General features: G+C 35.0%; 2 long non-coding RNA genes and 1 pseudogene across 4 annotated transcripts; 1 reads left to right on the forward strand and 2 right to left on the reverse strand.

Moving 5' to 3' along the window:
* Positions 1 to 8609: 8609 nt before the first annotated feature.
* Positions 8610 to 9613, reverse strand: LOC144281730 (large ribosomal subunit protein uL16-like; annotated as a pseudogene).
* A 2138-nt stretch (positions 9614 to 11751) lies between these two features.
* LOC144282600 (uncharacterized) lies at positions 11752 to 18734 on the reverse strand. 3 transcript variants are annotated; one of them, XR_013351090.1, is made up of 4 exons: positions 18271 to 18685; positions 18021 to 18166; positions 17541 to 17787; positions 11752 to 12230 (listed from the first exon to the last, which is right to left on the reverse strand). It is a non-coding gene; the product is annotated as an uncharacterized LOC144282600 (long non-coding RNA). The 3 variants fall into 3 exon arrangements; XR_013351088.1 differs by lacking the exon at positions 11752 to 12230 and having other exon boundaries at positions 16587 to 17787; positions 18271 to 18684; XR_013351089.1 differs by lacking the exons at positions 11752 to 12230; positions 18021 to 18166 and having other exon boundaries at positions 16587 to 17787; positions 18271 to 18734.
* LOC144282601 (uncharacterized) lies at positions 16156 to 17279 on the forward strand. The gene is made up of 2 exons (XR_013351091.1): positions 16156 to 16305; positions 16958 to 17279. It is a non-coding gene; the product is annotated as an uncharacterized LOC144282601 (long non-coding RNA).
* Positions 18735 to 18965: the final 231 nt, after the last annotated feature.

An 18965-nucleotide genomic window follows, 5' to 3' on the forward strand; every position in this document is an offset into this window, starting at 1 on the left:
CTCTGTGAGATTTCTGTTCATGTCTTTTGCCCATTTCATGATTGGATTGTTTGTTTCTTTGGTGTTGAGTTTAATAAGTTCTTTATAGATCTTGGAAACTAGCCCTTTATCTGATATGTCATTTGCAAATATCTTCTCCCATTCTGTAGGTTGTCTTTTAGAGAATATTATTTTAAATTTATAGAAGTGAAAGTACTTGACCAAGAAGCAGAAGCATTGTAAAAGATCATAATACATAATATAAATTTTTCCTCTAAGTATAAAATACATACACTTTTATCCTAGCAATAGATTCATCATACTCTACTTACCTAGAAAACACTGGGCATTATACATTGGAAAAATGTTTTTAATATTTTATAGGTAAAAATAGTGACATGTCCCTTAAAATTGTGTTTTTGCCAACTGTTTTTCCTTTTTTTTTTCTATTTCGATTATTGCTAACACTGTTTTTTTTTTTCTTCTCAATTGTCTATTTGGGTAATTGTCATTTATGTTAATAGAGCGCCTGGGTGGCTCAGTTGGTTTAGCATTTGCCTTCAGCTCAGGTGTTGATCTCAGGGTCCTGGATAAAGTCCCAAGTCTGGCTTCCTGGTCAGCAGGGAATCTGCTTCTCCTTCTCCCTCTGCCTATTTGCTCCCTGCTCATTCTCTCTCTCTCTCTCTCTCTCTCTCTCTCTCAAGTAAATAAATAAAAAATTTTTTAAAATGCGGGGATCCCTGGGTGGCACAGCGGTTTGGCGCCTGCCTTTGGCCCAGGGTGCGATCCTGGAGACCCGGGATCGAATCCCACGTCGGGCTCCCGGTGCATGGAGCCTGCTTCTCCCTCTGCCTGTGTCTCTGCCTCTCTCTCTCTCTGTAACTATCATAAATAAATAAAAATTTTTTAAAAAATTAAAAAAAAAATTTTTAAATGCTTTAAAAAGGTTGACTGATATTAAGGATTGCCTTAAGGTTGACGGATATTAAGGACTGCCTTTGTATACAGAGTCTCTTTTTCACTCTAGGTTTTAGTTGCTTTTGAATGTAAAAAATCAGAAATTTCTAAGTTTTATGTATCCAAATACTCTACATATTTTTAGGAAAACACGCACAGACACACACACATTGAAAAAGTCAAATGTAAAGGTTGGTAAGTAGCTTTAAAATCTTTGTTTCGGAGAACATCCCTAATTATCCTATCACTGGGCAATTTTATTTCACTTTATCATTATGCATGTCTTATTTTACTTGAGATTGTTTCTAACATAAAGTAGGATAGGGTATCAAATCATTTTAAAACATCAGAGATCTTAGTGAATATCAGGCTTTGCTTATTATTTCAGGAATGCAAGTAATACAAAGGCATAGGAGAAGCAGGAAGTGTTCTAAGACCACCAATGCTTATTCTCAGATCCATCTTTTTACCATATCACTACACCCTCTGGCACAAATTAATATGTAAGGTCTCTAAACAATATGTGCTTACTTAAAAACAGAATTATTTCAATGTTAAAATATTTCCATTAAATGCTCTGAAAGTTAGATAGCTTATGTGACATTTTCCTAGGAACTATATCCCCTATGTCTATAGATTCAAGCTTTGTTTACTACATATGAACCTAATAAAACAGGCACAGCCTACAAAAGCTGTCCATAGATTAGGATTCTCCCCTTAGAATACACCATTATTGTGTTTGCCAGAAGGTCTGTCATTTGAAACTTTTCAAGACACTCTCACCACATAATCTTCCTACTTTTGTCTTGTGAGTTTGCGATTGTTATTCCCCAGGTTGATCCTTGAGTTCACTGCAGCCCTGTCCAACACCTTGACTGCAGCTTTTTAAGAAACTGTGGGCCAGAGAACCCAGCTAATCTATGCCCCAGATTCTGATCTACAAGAACTATGAGATATTAAGTGTTTATTCTATTAAGTGGTGGTTTGTTACACAGTAATAGATAATTGATTTTTTTGGTAAATGGAAATAGAGTATTGCAAAAAACAAAACAAAACAAAAACAAAAACAAAACAACCCTGAAAATATGGGAGTGGCTTCATAGCCAAGCAGAGGGCAGAGACTGTAATTATTCTGTAGAGTTTGTTAGAGAAAGTCTATTGCCTTGAAGAGAATGATAGTAGAAATCTGGATTTCAAGGATGTTGCCAGTGAGAGTTCAAAAAAATTGACAGAGATGGTATTGGAAATAGGAAAAAAGGGGAATCCTTGGTATGCAGGGACAGCAAGTTTACTAACACTCTCATGCCACAGTAACCTGAAATGTAGAAAATGTGTCCAAAGATGTAGGTAAGGAGATTTCATAGCAGAGTGCTGAAGGCACTGTCTGGTTTCTTCTGAATGTCCATGTTAAATGTGAAAAGAAAGCTAGACACACAGAGAAAGATTGTTTAAAAAAGGGGAGCCAGATCTTGATGGTTTTTAAAATAAATTTTCAGTCTCTCCAACTGGCAAATGTTGCTAAAATCAAGAAATGCCTTCTTAAAAAAGATAAATTCCGTGGCGTTGTAAAAAAAAAAACAAAAAAACAAAAAACATGGTCTACAGATGTCTTATCTTTGGCCCAGCCCTCAGAAAGATCAATGGCAAGTGTCTCAGGAGAGTATATACTCACACAAGAGATTTTTTAAAAGGAAGCTTCAGGATTTATATCCAAGAGCTTTGTAGGTATGATTTTTGCCTAATGGAACAAATTCCAATGACATTCACAGGAGGCCTATAAAGTGACAGTACAGAGTGAAAAGCACTTGGAATTCCCTATGCCCATACAAACCTGTCGCAATAAGCAGCATGAGAAAACTATTCAGTTGAAAACACGTGTTAACTTTCATTAAAAAAATGAGGCTCAGAGGAAAGAACCAAGAACCCAGATGGAGATGTGAAGAGCCAATTAGAATTATTCCCTGGTTTGGGGACCTCATGAGGAAACTCTATATTCATCTGACAGGATTTTGGAAATGTTATGGACCAGTGATTCATGTTTGGTTTTCATTTTCCCATGTTCTTGTCCCACCACGGTATATTGGGTATGGGAGAGGGAGTGCAGATACATGGTCTCTTTAGTTTCAAAAGAGTGTCAAGAACAAGAGGACTTGTACATAATAAGTTCTACTTAAGGAACTACACCTAAGGAGCTTCATTCACATCTGGACTAGGCTTAGATAACAAGAACTGGATTTTAGACACTGCTTTAATTCATGTAGGGAGAATTGCATGTAAGGAGAATGAAAGACTTCAAAGGCTAGAAAATAAACTATGATAAGCTGCATCTAAAATGGCTTCCTACATACCTTGCCTTTAAATTTCTGTACAACAGAACTGTGAGATGATCATGTTTATATACTATTATTAGAAATGTCAATATAAAAGTTTATGATCAGACTTACTTAGTTTAATATCATACTTATATAAAATAGAAATTTCTGTATCCAGAAATTAACTGTTTCTCACAAAATAGAAAAAGCAGGTAACATCAAACAATCTACTGGATGGAAAGGGGACTGTAAATCATCCTTAGAATATTTACTCTTCAATCATCTGTTGTTCTGTTTCAAATATATATTATCACCAATAATGTTAAAAAACTGTTTAGGACTTAGAACTGATAAATGAATTCAGTAAGGTTGCAGGAACAAAATCAAGATACAGAAATCTTGTCTATATGTTACATGTCTATATATTAACAATGAAGTAGCCGAAAGGGAAATTAAGAAAACAATCTCAATTACAGTTGCACCAAAAATAATAAAATACTTAGGAATAAACTTAACCAAGGAGGTGAAAGACCTGTACACTTCAATTTCTTCAAAGAAATTGAAGAGGTCACAAACAAATGGAAAGATATTCCATGCTCATGAATTGAGAAAATAAATATTGTTAAAATGTTCATACTACCCAAATCAATCCACAGATTTAATGCAATCTTTATCAAAGTACCAATAGCATCTTTTATAGAAATAGAACAATTAATCCTAAAATTTGTATGGAACCACAAAAGACCCTGAACAGCTAAAGCATTTGAAAAGAAGAATATAACTGGAGGTATCATAATCCCAGATTTCAAGATATGCTACAAAGCAGTATAGTACTGGCACAAAAATAGACACATAGAATACAGAGCCCAGAAATAAACCCACAGTTATATGGTCAGTTACCCTATGATAAAGGAGGCAAGACTGTCTTTCATGAATAAATAAATAAAATCTTTTTTTTTTTTTTTTTTAAGGGACGTCTGGGTAGCTCAGTAGTTGAGTATCTGCCTTTGGGTCAGGGCATGATCCCAGGGTCCTGGGATTGAGTCCCACGTTGGGCTTCCCACAGGGAGCCTGCTTCTCCCTCTGCCCATGTCTCTGCCTCTCTCTCTGTGTATCTCATGAATAAATAAATATATTTTTTTTTAAAAAAAGGAGGCAAGAATATGCAATAAGAAAAGGACAGTCTCTTCAACAAATGATGTTGACAAAACTATATGACTACATGTGAAAGAATGAAACTTTCATATGCAATACACAAAAATAGACTGAAAGTGGAATAAAGAACTGGGTGCCTGGGTATCTCAGTCCATTAAGTGTCTGACTCTTGGTTTTGGCTCAAGTCGCGACCTCAGGTCATGATCTCAGGGTGGTGCAATCAAGCCTCACGTTGGGCTCCATACTCAGTGCAGAGTTGCTTGAGATTCTCTCTCTTTCTCCTTCTTGCTCTGCTCCTCCCCTAGTTCATGCATTCTCTCTCTCTCTCAAATAAATAAATAAAATCTTTAAAAAAAGGGATTAAAGACCTAAACATGAAACCTGAAACCATAAAAATTTTAGAGGAGAGTGATCTTGGCCATAGCAACATTTTTTTTCTAGATATGTCTCCTAAAGCAAGGGAATCAAAAATAAACTACTGAGACTACATCAAAATTAAAAGCTTTTCCACAAAACCATCAACAAAACAAAAACACAGCTCACAAAATGGGAGAAGACATTTGCAAGTGGCATATCCAATAAAAGGTTAGTATCCAAAATACGCAAAGGACTTACACAATCAACTCCAGAAACTCCTAAATAATCCAATTTTAAAATGGGCATAATACATGAATATGAAAGAAGACATATAGATGGCCAATAGACACATGAAAAGATATTCAACAGAACTAATCATCACCTGTTATCACGTCACACTTATCAGAATGGCTGAAATAAAAAATACAAGAAATAAGTATTGGCGAAGATGTGGAGAAAAAAAAAACAACTTCTGCACTGTTGGTGGGAATGCAAAGTGGTGCCAGCCACTGTGGAAAAGAGTATGGGGGTTCCTCAAAATATTAAAAATAGAATTATCATAAGATACAGTAATTCCACTACTGGTATTTTCCCAAAGAATATGAAAACACCAATTTGAAAAGATATGCATTTCTCTGTTTATTGCTCTGTTTATTATTTACAAGAATCAAATTATGGAAGCAATCCAGTGTCCATTGATACATGCATGGATAAAGAGGATTTATACACACATACACGCAATGGACTATTACTCATATTTGATATATATTACCCTGCCACAAAAAAATGAAATCTTGCAATTTGCAACAACATGGGTTGATCTAGAAGATATAATGCTAAGTGAATTAAGTCAGTCAGAGAAAGACAAATACCATATGATATGATATGAGGAATTAAGGAGAAAGAAGAAAGAAAGAAGAAAGAAAGAAAGAAAGAAAGAAAGAAAGAAAGAAAGAAAGAAAGAAAGAAAGGAAAAGAAAGAAAGAAAGAAATCACAAAACAGACTCTTAACTATACAGAACAAACTGATTATCAGAAAGGAGGTGGGTGGAGGAATGGGTGAAATAGCTGAAGGAGGTTGACAGTATGCCTATCACGTAGGACATTGTTGAATCACTATATTATACACCTGAAACTAATATAACCCCTTATGTTAATTATACTGGAATTAAAATAAACTGTTTAGTGATATCTATCTAAATGGAACATATGCATAACATAAATATGCTCTAGAAATTTCATTCCAAAGTATATAATTAGCGGAGAAGTATACATATGTTCCCACCAACATATGGATAAGAATACACATACTGGAAAAAATGCACACCCGGTGGTCAAATTAATAAACAGATTGCAGCAGATTCATGCAGAGGAATACTCTAGAGCATGGGAATTCACAAACTACAACTATACATAATAATATATTGAATAAAAGAAATCAGCTGAAAAAAACTATATTCCATATAATTCTTTTTATATGGAATTTTAAAATAGGCAGGGGAAATGTAGTGTTATTGATGTCAGGATAATAGTAATCCTGGGAGTAGAGGCGCTAATGATTGTATTGTAGAAGAGGGGCTTCTTTGGCTTTTGATACGTATGCTGAATACATGCATATATTAACTTTAAGAAAAGGCAAACATATATATAGGTATGTTCACTTCGCCAATGGCAAACTCACAATTCTTGCCTTTTATAAATGTAAATTACACTTCAGTAAATTTATGTCAGAAAAACTAAAATGATTTTAATGATAAAACATTATAAATAATAATCCAGTTTATATTTAAAATATAAGCTAGGAGAAAGAATAGGTTTTGTTTTTAGAATTATCCCAAGGAATAGCTATCTCATGAATAAAGTGAAATATTGTGTAATTTATAAATGACAATGTTAAGATATGGTTAGCCCTAGCAAATTTACTGTGTTTTCTTAGAAAACCTACAGTATTTTACATTTGAAACAAGATGTTCAGCGATTGTGTTATTTACGACTTTTTAAGTTGCAATGCCTTGAGCAAAAAGAGACTTTATTGCCTCATAGGGTTGGGTAGGAATGATCCTTGGGTTAGCTCACAGAATCCAAAGGAATGGTAAAAGAATCAGCACTCCTCTCCCTTTATTCAGCTCTCATCCCCTCTTGGTTTCGCTTGGCTTTATTTTGCAGATCAACTTCCTCTGTGGTGGGGAGGAGACAGCTTCTCACAGTTCAAACTCTTGTTCTTTCAATTTAACTAGAAATGGTATGTTTCTCTGTGACTGGATTTCTTTATAAAATGAGGGTAATAGTAACTAGCTCATCAGGTCGTTGTGAATACTGGATGGGTTAGGCAAGTATTCAGAAGGGTCCCTGCATGAAGTAAAACTTGCTTGGGCGATCTGGCCTAGACTTTTCCCTTCAACCTGAACTCCCGTATCTGACTGCCTACTGGAGACCTCCATTTAATGTCTAGTAAACACCTCAAACTTAACATTTCTAAAACTGAGTTCCTGGTGTGTTCTCCAAACCTGCTTTCCTCATGATTTTCCTAGATCGGTATATTCAGTTCTTCTAGTTGTTCAGGCCAAAAGTCATCCTTGAGTACTGTTTTTTTTCTCATATCCCACTTCGAATTTGTCAGCAAATTCTGTTAGTTCTATCAACACTGTCTGATAGAATTTTCTCAGAGAGGCTTCTGTGTAGATCAGTCCACTTATTTCTAGACATAATTCATGTATAGAACCCCGAAATTAACAAATGTCATTTTGGTTTTTTTTTTTCCTAACATACTATGTGCTATGTTCTAATGTTAAATTGTTTAAAATTTAATAAGATAATGTGAAACCAACTCTCCCTTTTAAAAATCTTATCCTGAAATTCCTTTCTAAAACAATAATATCTATATTTTCAATTAAAAAAAACTGAAAAACCCTATTGAATTTTTAGTTAACATTCCTTCAAAGTAAATTCTGTTATGTTTATTATGAAAAATGTAAGTTCCAATGACTATTATTTTATCAATTTGTTAAAACTATTTTTAAATATAAGAACATATTATAATACATTATAAAGTACTGTTACTAAGGTTCAATAAAACTAATGAGTTTTTCTTAATATTAGACTTCACTGTTGGCAATATTGCTTAGTTATAAATAAATTGCCATTCAAATCCTGAAATGATTGTAAGATAACTGAACGAAATTCTTAAAACCCACAGCTCCTAAACTGCGTTTGAGGCACCCTGGAGTGTCATAGTGAAGTCATGGAGGTGACATGGAATATTTTGTTGAATGTAGAAACACTCAACATCTCTTGGACACCATCTGAGCTACTAGATCAAGGTAGTTCACAGTTTCAATGTTAGATCATGTGCATTGCTCTCAGTGATGTTATATACTTATGAATCTGGGTTTTCTTTCCTTTTTTTTAAGTCAAATACTATTAGAAAATCAGAACAAGAATTGAGGTGGCAAAATCAATGATATTTCAATGATTGAGAAGTTTTGTGGTACTCAACTGGGCCCATACAACCTGTTAATAAGTAGTTGTAATTTTGAAGAATGAAATAAAATATTATTTTTAAATTTATATATTGTGGGGACATCTGGTAGCTCAGTGGTTGTCTGCCTGCCTTCAGCTCAGGGTGTGATCCCGAGGGCCAGGATGAATCTCACACTGGGCTCCTTGCAGGGAGCCTGCTTCTCCCTCTGCCTGTGTCTTTGCCTCTCCATCTCTCACGAATAAATAAAATCTTTAAAAAAGTTTATATGTTGTGTTTTTGTATATGACTATAAAAGTTTTGGATTTTTTTTTTTACTGGAGGTAGGATTTATTGATGGGCATAGATAGGCAGGGGCAGTGCCAAGATTCTCATGAGTCCAGAGCTGGCCATTCATCCAGTGGGCCATAATTATGGATATATTTGACCCTACAGCCATCTGAGATGAACAGTTTTTCAGTCGCCACGTCTTCAAATTCATGGGCATTGAACTCGGGAAAGCCCCATTTCTTAGAAATGTGGATCTTCTGGTGGTCAAGGAACTTGGACTTGGCCCTGCATAGGGCCTCGATCACATGCACCTTGTTCTGCACTTGATAGAGATGGATATGACGATTTGGCCAATGTGGACCCTGGCTACTGTGTCCTAGGGCTTTCCAAAGGCACCCTGCTACCTGTCTGGATCCTGTCAGCTCCAGCACAGGACAACACCCTATTGCTATGGATGCCGTGGAAGGGGTAGAGCTGCACTCTGGTGTGAAAAGCATCTTTGCCACAGCTTTTCACTATGGACTTGTTGGCACAAATAAGGTCAGCCTCCAGGGCTTCAGAGGAGAGCTGCTTCTATTCATCTGAGGCCATGTGGCCAAAGTGGAAACTCATCCACTTTTGCCTTCTTCCACCCTAGGTCAAAGATGCAGATCTTGGTATAAGGGACCCCTCTACAGAAGCAAGACTTTGGATAGGGCTTGTTCTTACAATACAGTTTAACACGGGGTGGAGGGTGGCCGATGACGACACAAAGACCTTCAGTGGTCTTTGGACACCAAAGGAAAAGAGTCTAAATTTTTGGAATATTACAGCTTACTGTCTTGTGTAGACCCAGCTACTTAATAAGTAAAACTGTTGAGGATTTCTTTTGGCCTTGAAACACCATGAAAATTTTCTGTTACTGTAACAGAGAACTGGTGGAGCCAGGTTATTTGTTTTCCATGTTTTCTTTTGTTATTTGCTGAAATTCAAAGGTTTTTTTCCCATATTTTTCCCAGTTTTATTGAGAAATAATTGACATATTGCTGTGTAAGTTTAAGGTATACGGCATAATGGTTTGAATTACACATGTTGCAAAATGATTACCATAATGTTTCGTTGGCATTCGTCATCTCATACAGACCTAATGAAAATAAAAGAAAAAAGGAAATAAATTGTCCTCGTGGTGAGAACGTTTAAGATCTCTCCCTTAACGATTTTCACATATATCATACAGCAGGGTAAACTATAGTCATCATGTCATACATTACATCCCTTGCACTCATTTATCTTTTTTTTTTTTTTTGCACTCATTTATCTTTAAATGGAAGTTTGTACCTTGTGATCACTTTTCTCAAGTTTTAATTTTTATAACTCTAGAGAACATTATTTATAGAAAAATGATGTGAAGAAGCTCTTGATGCTATAAAAATTATTTATGAAAATGAATTTGTGGTCATGGTCCTAACCACCTTCGATTTATTTATTACCAACAGAACTTGGAAGCAATATTCAGTTTGAATTTGTAACAATAGATTATCAAAAAAAGTGAGTTTTCAGTTTCAGAAAAAGCTTTGAAACATAGTTTTCAAACTCTTTGGATTTGACAAGACCCAATTGAATTCTGCCAAGGCACTCTTTTTCCTAATTTTTTAGGTTCTTGTGTATTTGCAGAGAAATCTAATCCTTATGTTACTGATTCATTTACACTTAACTCATCAAAATGTTTGGTGAATCCATTTGATATCCAAAGAGCTTTATGAGAAGTTACATTTGGAAATTCTGACATTTTATAAATAATTCTTGAACTTCATTTCTTTAAACCAGAAAGCCCTTTAAAAAAAAAAAAAAAAAAAAAAAGTACACTTTTTTTTTTTTTTTAGAACTAGAACCTCAAAGTTAACTTTAATTTGGTACACTTCTGAATCCCAGTAGGAGTAAACTTAGGGAAACATTTTTGAGTATTTCACTGTAGTGGATTTGGGTTTTCCCTAGTGGAATATTATTTCAGTAATTAAAAATCTGAGTAATAGTCAAATATTTCATGTGTGTTGTCTTTTAATGGAAATGCTCTCACTCTGAGGATGAAAAATTGCATTTAAGTCATTTTGAAAACTCTCTTAGTGGACAAATTTAACATAATAAGCCATAATGGCTAATTGGTTATCTTATTTTTCATTGGCAAAAACTTCAAAACCAACAAAATAGACTGTGTCATAGTATTTTAAGTGTGATAAATGTTGTCTATGACCTCAAGAATGTGTCCTAAAGCAAGCAACGGTTAACATGTTAAAAAACAAAAACTTTTAAAAATGCATTAGATCATGTCTGCAAAAGAGAAATGTTTGTTAATAACACTGTGTTATTTGGCCTAACTTTTTAATGTCCTAAACATAAGGCATTAATGAAACAAGATTACGCTCTAAGCAAATACTAAATGTGAGTAATCTTATTTCTATTCAGCAATCAACTTATTAAAACACAATGTGTGGTTCCCTTAGATACACAAAACAATGTAGTATCATCAGGACATTTATTAGGTTAAACCATGTGAGGTTGCCATTTTTACATTAAAAACTGGTCAAATACAGGCAATTTCACATGGCTGAGCCTATATCTGGTCATAAACAAATCAGTATGGAAAGTATTGTTTCTAGAATTTCTCTATGAGGAGGATCGAATATATATATTTTAGAGACTCTGTTTATATTATTATATTTTTCTAATCCAAATATTTTCTTAATCTGGAAATGGACTTCAATTTTGGTAGTTCTTCAAGTATGTCAGTCAATGCAGCCAGGTTCCATGGCTTTAACCCCTAAATCTCAGTGTGTTAAAAAATAATAAAGTTAACTTTCATTCATGTTCTCTGTCTGCCCTGTGTCTATTGCCTTCATTCCAGGATCCATGCTGATGGGATTCTGATAGTCATGGAAGCAGAGAGAAAAGCGGACATGATGGAGACAGGCTGGCTCATAAAGCTTCCATCGGAAAGTCAGACAGTTCACTCCTGCTCACATTTCACTGGCTGAAGCAAATTAAATGACAACATCTATGGAAGTGAAGAAGCACAATGCTGCCAGGTGCCCCAGGAATGAGAGAACAGAATATTGGTAAACAGTTTTAATGACTCCAATACGGACACTTTAAATTAGAATTCTCATACATGAACGATCTACCTCAGAATGCGAACTTTTAGTAAGGCCTACTGTTACTCCAAGTACAACTAATGAAGGATCTGTAAATATTAATAAAAAATGAACGTTGGAGACACTAAACTTTATTATTCATATAATTTAGCAAAGACAGTAAAAAGTACTGTGTAGGATGGGGAAAAGAATATTTGTGCCATTATCTTTTTTGGAAGAACTCTCTTGTCTGGGTTTAAATTAGATTAGCACTTACTGAAGTAGGACTGAGTCATATAAACCAATGGATGTGATCTGAACCAGAGATGATGATTCTATAGAGAGCCAAATAGACTGTTGACTATGACTTGCTGTTGTGTCTACCTCAGTCAACAGGCTAACATTGATTCAACTGAGACCAAAGGGGAAATGATAATCAAGCTCATTATTTGATTTTTAACTTTTGAGGGTTTATTGGATGTTTAGGGAGACACATTCTCATGCACATTTGCCTTTCCCTTCTTTTTTCTTTCTTCTTTTTCTTTCTTTTTTTTTTTTTTTTTTTTTCCTTCTGTCACTGTATGATCTTAGGATAGCATGCTGCATAGCCAAGGCCTGGAATAACAGACACCATCACAAAATTTCCCATTTTGTTTTGTAAGGAAGCAAGTTGTATATGCAAGATGGTAAAACAATTCCCATGCTAATAGGAGCAAATCACTTAAAGAAATAATCTTCTTAAAAAAAAAAGGAATTTTCTCGTGTATGAGACAAAATAATTTCACAAAAATATATAAATAATAAAAAGAAAAGTTAATTAGCACAAATTGGACAGTGTTTCAGAAGTAAAGATTCAAACAAAAGACATTTTGTTAAGTTTCTTTATGTTAACCAGTTAACCAACTTCAATAATTTTGAAGTAACTATTAATGACATACTTAAGAATCTTGTAAGCATCAATATTGTGTCTACTTATAAGCACCAACCTTCTAGCTTTTTAAGTATATTGCTTCCAAACTCATTTTAGTTTCTTGATTCAGAATGTTAGATCAAACACAGTGGTAGTATCACTAACTGCTCCCAGTGTAGTTATAAAAGGACAAAAGGGCTAAACCCATGATAAACTCAAGGCACTGCAGGTCATTTCCTCTAGCATATAGCTTCTCTTTGCTTGATTTAAAAGACATCTGATATTGCTATAGGGCGGAAAGTTGACTCATTAGAAAGGAATGTGAATGTCTTACTTAGAGACCTCCTTGCTGCCATGACAGATTATGTTAGTCCAGCAAGCAACAGGGAAAACATAGCTTTAGTGAACCTGTATGTGAATGATCTAACTGGTTTTATTCATTCTGTTCTGACCACTTTCAGTTTTCTTTTTAAATGTAGCTCCTCTGTATTCAAGGAAGAGGAAACATTATGGCAACATCATACAACATTAAGGATTCAAATACCAGACATTAAATTTAAAATATTATAGTAAATACATTGTTAATGTAAATAAAATGTCATATTATAATATAAAAGAGCCAATGTTGTTTCTCATAGAAGCACTTTCTTTAATTAGCCATAATTTATTGATGGCTGGTGTTTGACATTTTGCAATAAAAGTTTTAATCATTTTTAAACACCATGCTATTCTCCATGATTGAGTTTCTTCCTGCTGGATAGGCCCAGAAATATTTTTATATTCTCTATTTCCTTTTAACTTTTTTCTTGGCATCTACTTTTGCATCATCCCGTTCTCCACATGGTAAGTCCTTGCCTATGAGGCAGGGCTCAAATATTCTGATACTATCTTTTCTAGATCCTCCACATAATATATATCCTTATCCACACTGTTTTATTGAGTTCACTCTTGGATTTGTGGCTACCATGGCATGACTGTCTGGAGATACTGTTTCACTTCAAAGCCCTAAATCAACCTCATTCTCATCTGATGCCTCCAAGATCCAATGTTCACACTCCCACCAAGCAAGAGATCAAATAAATGATTTTACCATTTTTTCTTTCTTTCTTTCTTTCTTTCTTTCTTTCTTTCTTTCTTTCTTTCTTTCTTTCTTTCTTCTTTCTTTCTTTCTTCTTTCTCTCTTCTTTCTTTCTTTCTTTCTTTCTTTCTTTCTTTCTTTCTTTCTTTCTTCTTTCGTCTTTTCTTCTTTCTTCTTTTTTTTCACATTGACACCCCTTTAAATGTTTTTAATAAGCCTAAAGTGCCAACATCATCTTGGCCAACTTTTCCACATTTATCTGTGGAATTACCTGTAATTCCATCTATTATTCAGCAAACCTCCAAAAAGTTATTCTTTTCTTTTCTTCTAAGATTTTATTTATTTATTTGACAGAGATTGAGAGAAAGAGATCAAAGGCATGGGAAAGGCAGAGGTAGATGGAAAAGCAGGCTCCCCACTGAGCAGGGAGCTGGATGCAGGGCTCCATCTAAGGATTCTGATATCATGATCTGAGCTGAAAGCAGAAGCTCAACTGACTGAGCCCCCCAGGTGCCCCTAAAACGTTATTTTTTTCATATTTTATACTTTATGGTTTCTAAACATTGCTTAACTAAATTAAAAGTGGAATTTAGTAAGCTATTTGAAAAGAAATGATCTAATATTTGAAAATTCTTTTCTATAGGTCTTTATCAAGTAAACAAATATTTCATATTTCTGTGGATTCATGGTTTATTCCTTACAAGTACTTTTCTTTTACTATAAGTACATTTTAATATTAAGAAAAAATGTTTATTATTAGATAAGATGAAAAAAAATAGATTTTACGCACTTGTTTTGGTTTCTACTTTTCTATACACATTTACCCTCTTTAACATAGAGCTTTCTACTTTAAGGAAAAGTTTTGGTGTGATTTAATGTTGTCTGTTAATTCCTTATGTTCAATGCTTGATAGGAAGAGACTTAAGGACCCCAATCCACAGAATACCATGGAGCCATCTCTCTTGCATGTATACCTGGAAACATCCTGAGATTTTTTTTTGTACTTTTCTCAATAACCTGTAACCCCCAAATCTCTGCCTACACCATAGACAGTGATTCTTCACAACAGAGGTAAGTTTATTATTTTCATGGGCTTCAGCAGAGTGATATATACAGCTCATAGTAGAAGAAACTCTAATTCTAGGGATAAATTTAATTGGAACCAAGATAAGCAATGTGTTTCTAAAAGAAGTTTCATTTAAAAGATGAAATTGAGTTAGAGAAATAAATATTTATAAAACATTATGGTGCAGACTTTCTAACAGACGTAAATATATTTTTATTTTTAATTAATTTATTTATTTTATTTATTTATTTTTTTACCTTCCAGTTTTACAGGATGTCTTTTCTTTGGTTTAATTCAGTATCTTAAATAAATGTATGCTGACTTTAAGCAGTAAGTCACAAAGCTGTTTGCCAGTACTATTTTCAGATTGCATTTGAACTCCCTCCATCTTTATGTTAAACTTCATTCCAATACACAGGCAAGACATGATCGATATAAAATTTAAGAAGAAACAAAGAAGGTTCTGTCCATAGTTACAAATGATATTGTTGCAAAACCACTCCCCTGGCACTGAGTGACGAGTGCTACCCAGATAAGGAGTTGTGAACACCAATGGGCATCATTTAGACAGCAATCCTGGGAACTAGAGCAGCACTTCAGATGCTCAAACATTCTTTAAGGGAAGATAATTGATAGTAAGTCACATACAAGCAATTTACTACTAAAAGAAAATAAAATAGTTTGAGAATCTTTTATATCTCTTTCCTTTGGAAGCAGAAAATATTTTATTCACTTAACAATAGGAGGAATTGTAATAAGAATAAAAAATGGAAGAGGAGATAACATGGCAGCCCACAAGATGAGATTAGCAGTTTGGTGTCTAATTAACTATCTGAATGAAAAACCAAGCTTTACATTGTTGAAATTGACTTGGTTGACTTTCCTACCAAGAACAACCACAAAGTCAGTTGTTAACAAAAAACAGTAAGTAAAGATGGTGTTATTCAGACATTGAGATTTAGAAGACTTAGGCTTGAGTAGTTTAATGCTCTGACAACTTCCCACATATTAATGGAACTTAAATTCATGATCATTTTAGACTATCACAGATGAGTGATATGGACCAGATTGTGCACCCCACAATTCATATGTTGAAAGCCCTAAGCTCCAATGTGATTATATTTGGAGATAGGACCCATGGGAGGTAATTAGGGTTAAATGAGGTCATCAAGGTAAGAGTCTAATTTGATAGGATTAATGTCTTTATCAGAAGAGACACCAAAGCTCCCTCTTTTTCTATTGTCCACATGAAGACACAGCAAAAAGGAGACCACCTGCAAGCCAAGACAGAGCTCTCACCAACAATCAAATTGGCTGGCACCTTGATCTTGGACTTCCCAGTCTCCAAAGATGTGAGAAATAAATGTCTGTTGTTTAAGCCAGCCAGTCAGTCTATACTATTTCATGATGGCAGCCTGAGCAGATTAAAGCATTGGAACTAGAGCATTCAACGGAATGTTGAGGACAAAGGAATTTGTAAGAATTGGTGATCAAGATTTTATTCCTTTCCTTACTGAACAGTAATACATGCTGTTACCTCTTGTTCTTACTGGAAGGGTATGGACTATCATCATTGTTTCTTCAACAGTTCTAAAGATAACTAAGTGAATAGGTTGTGAAAATTTCAGGTTTCAAGGTAAACACAAACCTTAACATGCAATGCTTTTCTTATTTCACAGCCTTTAAATTTATTCAATTTGTTTATATTCAGAAGAAAAACTGCCACTAAATTCTGAGTCCGAACCATCAGGGTAGGACTTGCCACCTTGCCATTTTTTGTTGACCAGTTTTATTCATATATTGGGATTGCAAGAGTAAATTAACTTCTTTTCCATGAAGTTAGTCATGGCCCATGTTGGCACATCTTCAATAAGAACTTTTTATGAGGGCGTAGGTCAGATAAGTACCAGAAAGCAATTCAATATGCAAGAATTTATTTTTCAATTGTAGATATATTCTATTTATCATGCACTATTAGCAGTAAGTTCCTCAAAGAAATAGAAAGAACAGCATTGCTGACAAGTGTTGTTGGGTTAAAAGTCCATTAATGAGCGTCCCTTACAAAATAGCTTCTTTCAACTTGATCAACCATGTCTCTTGTCATGATTTAAACATGGTTCTTTAAATCTTAAAATAAAAACTGAGAGGTATAGTATAAATCATTGCAATGCAAGTTTCCTTAAATTGCGTATGATTGGTTACAAAAAATACATAATTATTCCCTCTGCGTTAGAGAATCCTAGAGTTCCTTTCACTTTCCTTTTATATTCTATTTCTTCCTTTGACAGGTGTCCAGTTAGGCAACGACATACGAATTATCCTGTGTGGACAAAGAATTCTTCTAGGCAAGAAAGAGAGACAAAGACGAAGATGATGTTATAGACTAGAACTGTGTTTTAGAAAAAGAGAAAAAGAAGTGTTTTCATTTCGCTGTAATTTGACCTCACGCATTCTGTCTTTGGTATGTGTGGAACTGCACCATCTATGAATTCTATTTACCTGGCACTAAGATAAGCACTTTGCACGAATTCTTTTCTTATTTTTCACAGATGTTATTAGGTCGATAGTAGTATTGCCACAATATTAAAGATACAGAATTGAGACTCAGAATTAGTTACGTAACTTTTTCTCAGTAACACTGCTGAATAATGGTGGTGGCACAGTTAAATGTGAAGTCTGTCCAGGCGAAATGCCAGTGTTAACTTGCTTCTTTTATATGGACTCTGCGTAGAAATTGGCCTCTTTACCAATATCAGCCTAATATTAGCAAACTTTCTGTGACCAGATAGGCAGGTCTTTGGAGAGGTGACAAAATACACAGTGGGAAAACGCACTGGAAATCAAATTAACAGAACGTGAAAACAAATTTACCTTCTCATTTATGCTGCCATTTGCATTTCAATGATTTCTAGTATTCTTTTCCCCAGATGCTGACAGCATCGGCAGACAACTTAGATAGGAGAGCAGACCTACCAACTTGGGTAGGAACTGATTCGGCTCTGGGCGATAGATGCCTGAAAATCTGGTAGGCAAGTTGTCAGCAGGGCTCTGACATAAAGGAGTCGACTTCCCGGTAGATGGCAGCAGAAGCAAAACACGTGCAGTCTGGATGCAGAATCTGGGTCATTGGGCAAAATCAGAATCAGAAAAACTCATGGGCGAGTAGCAGATCCAAAAGCAAAAGAGCATGAGATTCAGGACATTAGTCTCCAGATAATGTGACTGTTATTAGTAGAAGAGGGAACAAGATCTAAGAGGAAAATGGGGTGCTAAGTGTTTACCAGCACAGAGACTGTGTTGACCCAATGTAGGCAGAAAAAGGGATTTGAGTTTGGGGGTCTCCATAGTTACCAAAGCTTGACGTGTAGAGGCTGATAAGCAGCACACGTGACTAGAAACAAGGCCAAAGAATAAAAAATGATAGGGATGCCTGGGTGGCTCAGTGGTAGATCCAGGGTCATGGGATCAAGTTCCACATCAGGGTCCCTGCAGGGAAGCTGATAAATAATGTTATAAATAAATAAAATTTTTTAAAATAATAAAAAATTAGAGCCGAATAAATAAGCCTAGCCATAGCAGAAACCAAGTGGTAACTGGATACCGAAATGAGCCTTTTATCATCAAGCAAAATCCATGGATTTCTTTAATTTTCCTGTTGATTCATTGCCATTTCCTCCCACCACTCTAATCAAGAGCATTTTTACATGGAGACCATAACTAAAAATTGGAGTTTTTCTTCAGTTCCTCTCTACTTGTATAGCTCAATACTGTTCCTTCCATCGTTCATCCTTTTTTCCTTCCTTTACTTTGAATCTCTCTATTACCACTCTTCTCCCTTTGTAGCAGGCTCTTAGGAAGTTTGTCATCTTGCATGACAGCATCACTTCTCATGGCAGCAGGAATTTTGAGCAGTGGCTGGATGGTCCAGGAGGTTTCACCATAGCTGTCAGTTGGTGAAAAAAGATAGATGCAGTCCTCTCTTCTTTGGTCTATTACCATGTTCTGATTCCATGGTAACGGAATGGGGGTGTAGCTGTTACTCAGTGATGACTCTTTTTTATTAAATGTCAGGATTCTTAGAGCATCAGGAGATGAACCATTAACCTACATTATATCTCAAAGAACAAAAAATTACCCACGTGTTGAGGAAGTTCCCAGCAAGATTCAACTCTATCTCCCTGTAATTTGCTATTTTGGGTGTTGGGTAGAAAAGCTTAAAAACAAGGAAGAAACAAGAAAGATAAACATTCCTTTCTCCATTGATTCAATATTTTTCTGCTTCCATTTTAAAGATTC

The sequence above is a fragment of the Canis aureus genome, chromosome 13 (assembly GCF_053574225.1).
Source record: "Canis aureus isolate CA01 chromosome 13, VMU_Caureus_v.1.0, whole genome shotgun sequence".
NCBI classification, from domain to species: Eukaryota; Metazoa; Chordata; class Mammalia; order Carnivora; family Canidae; genus Canis; species Canis aureus.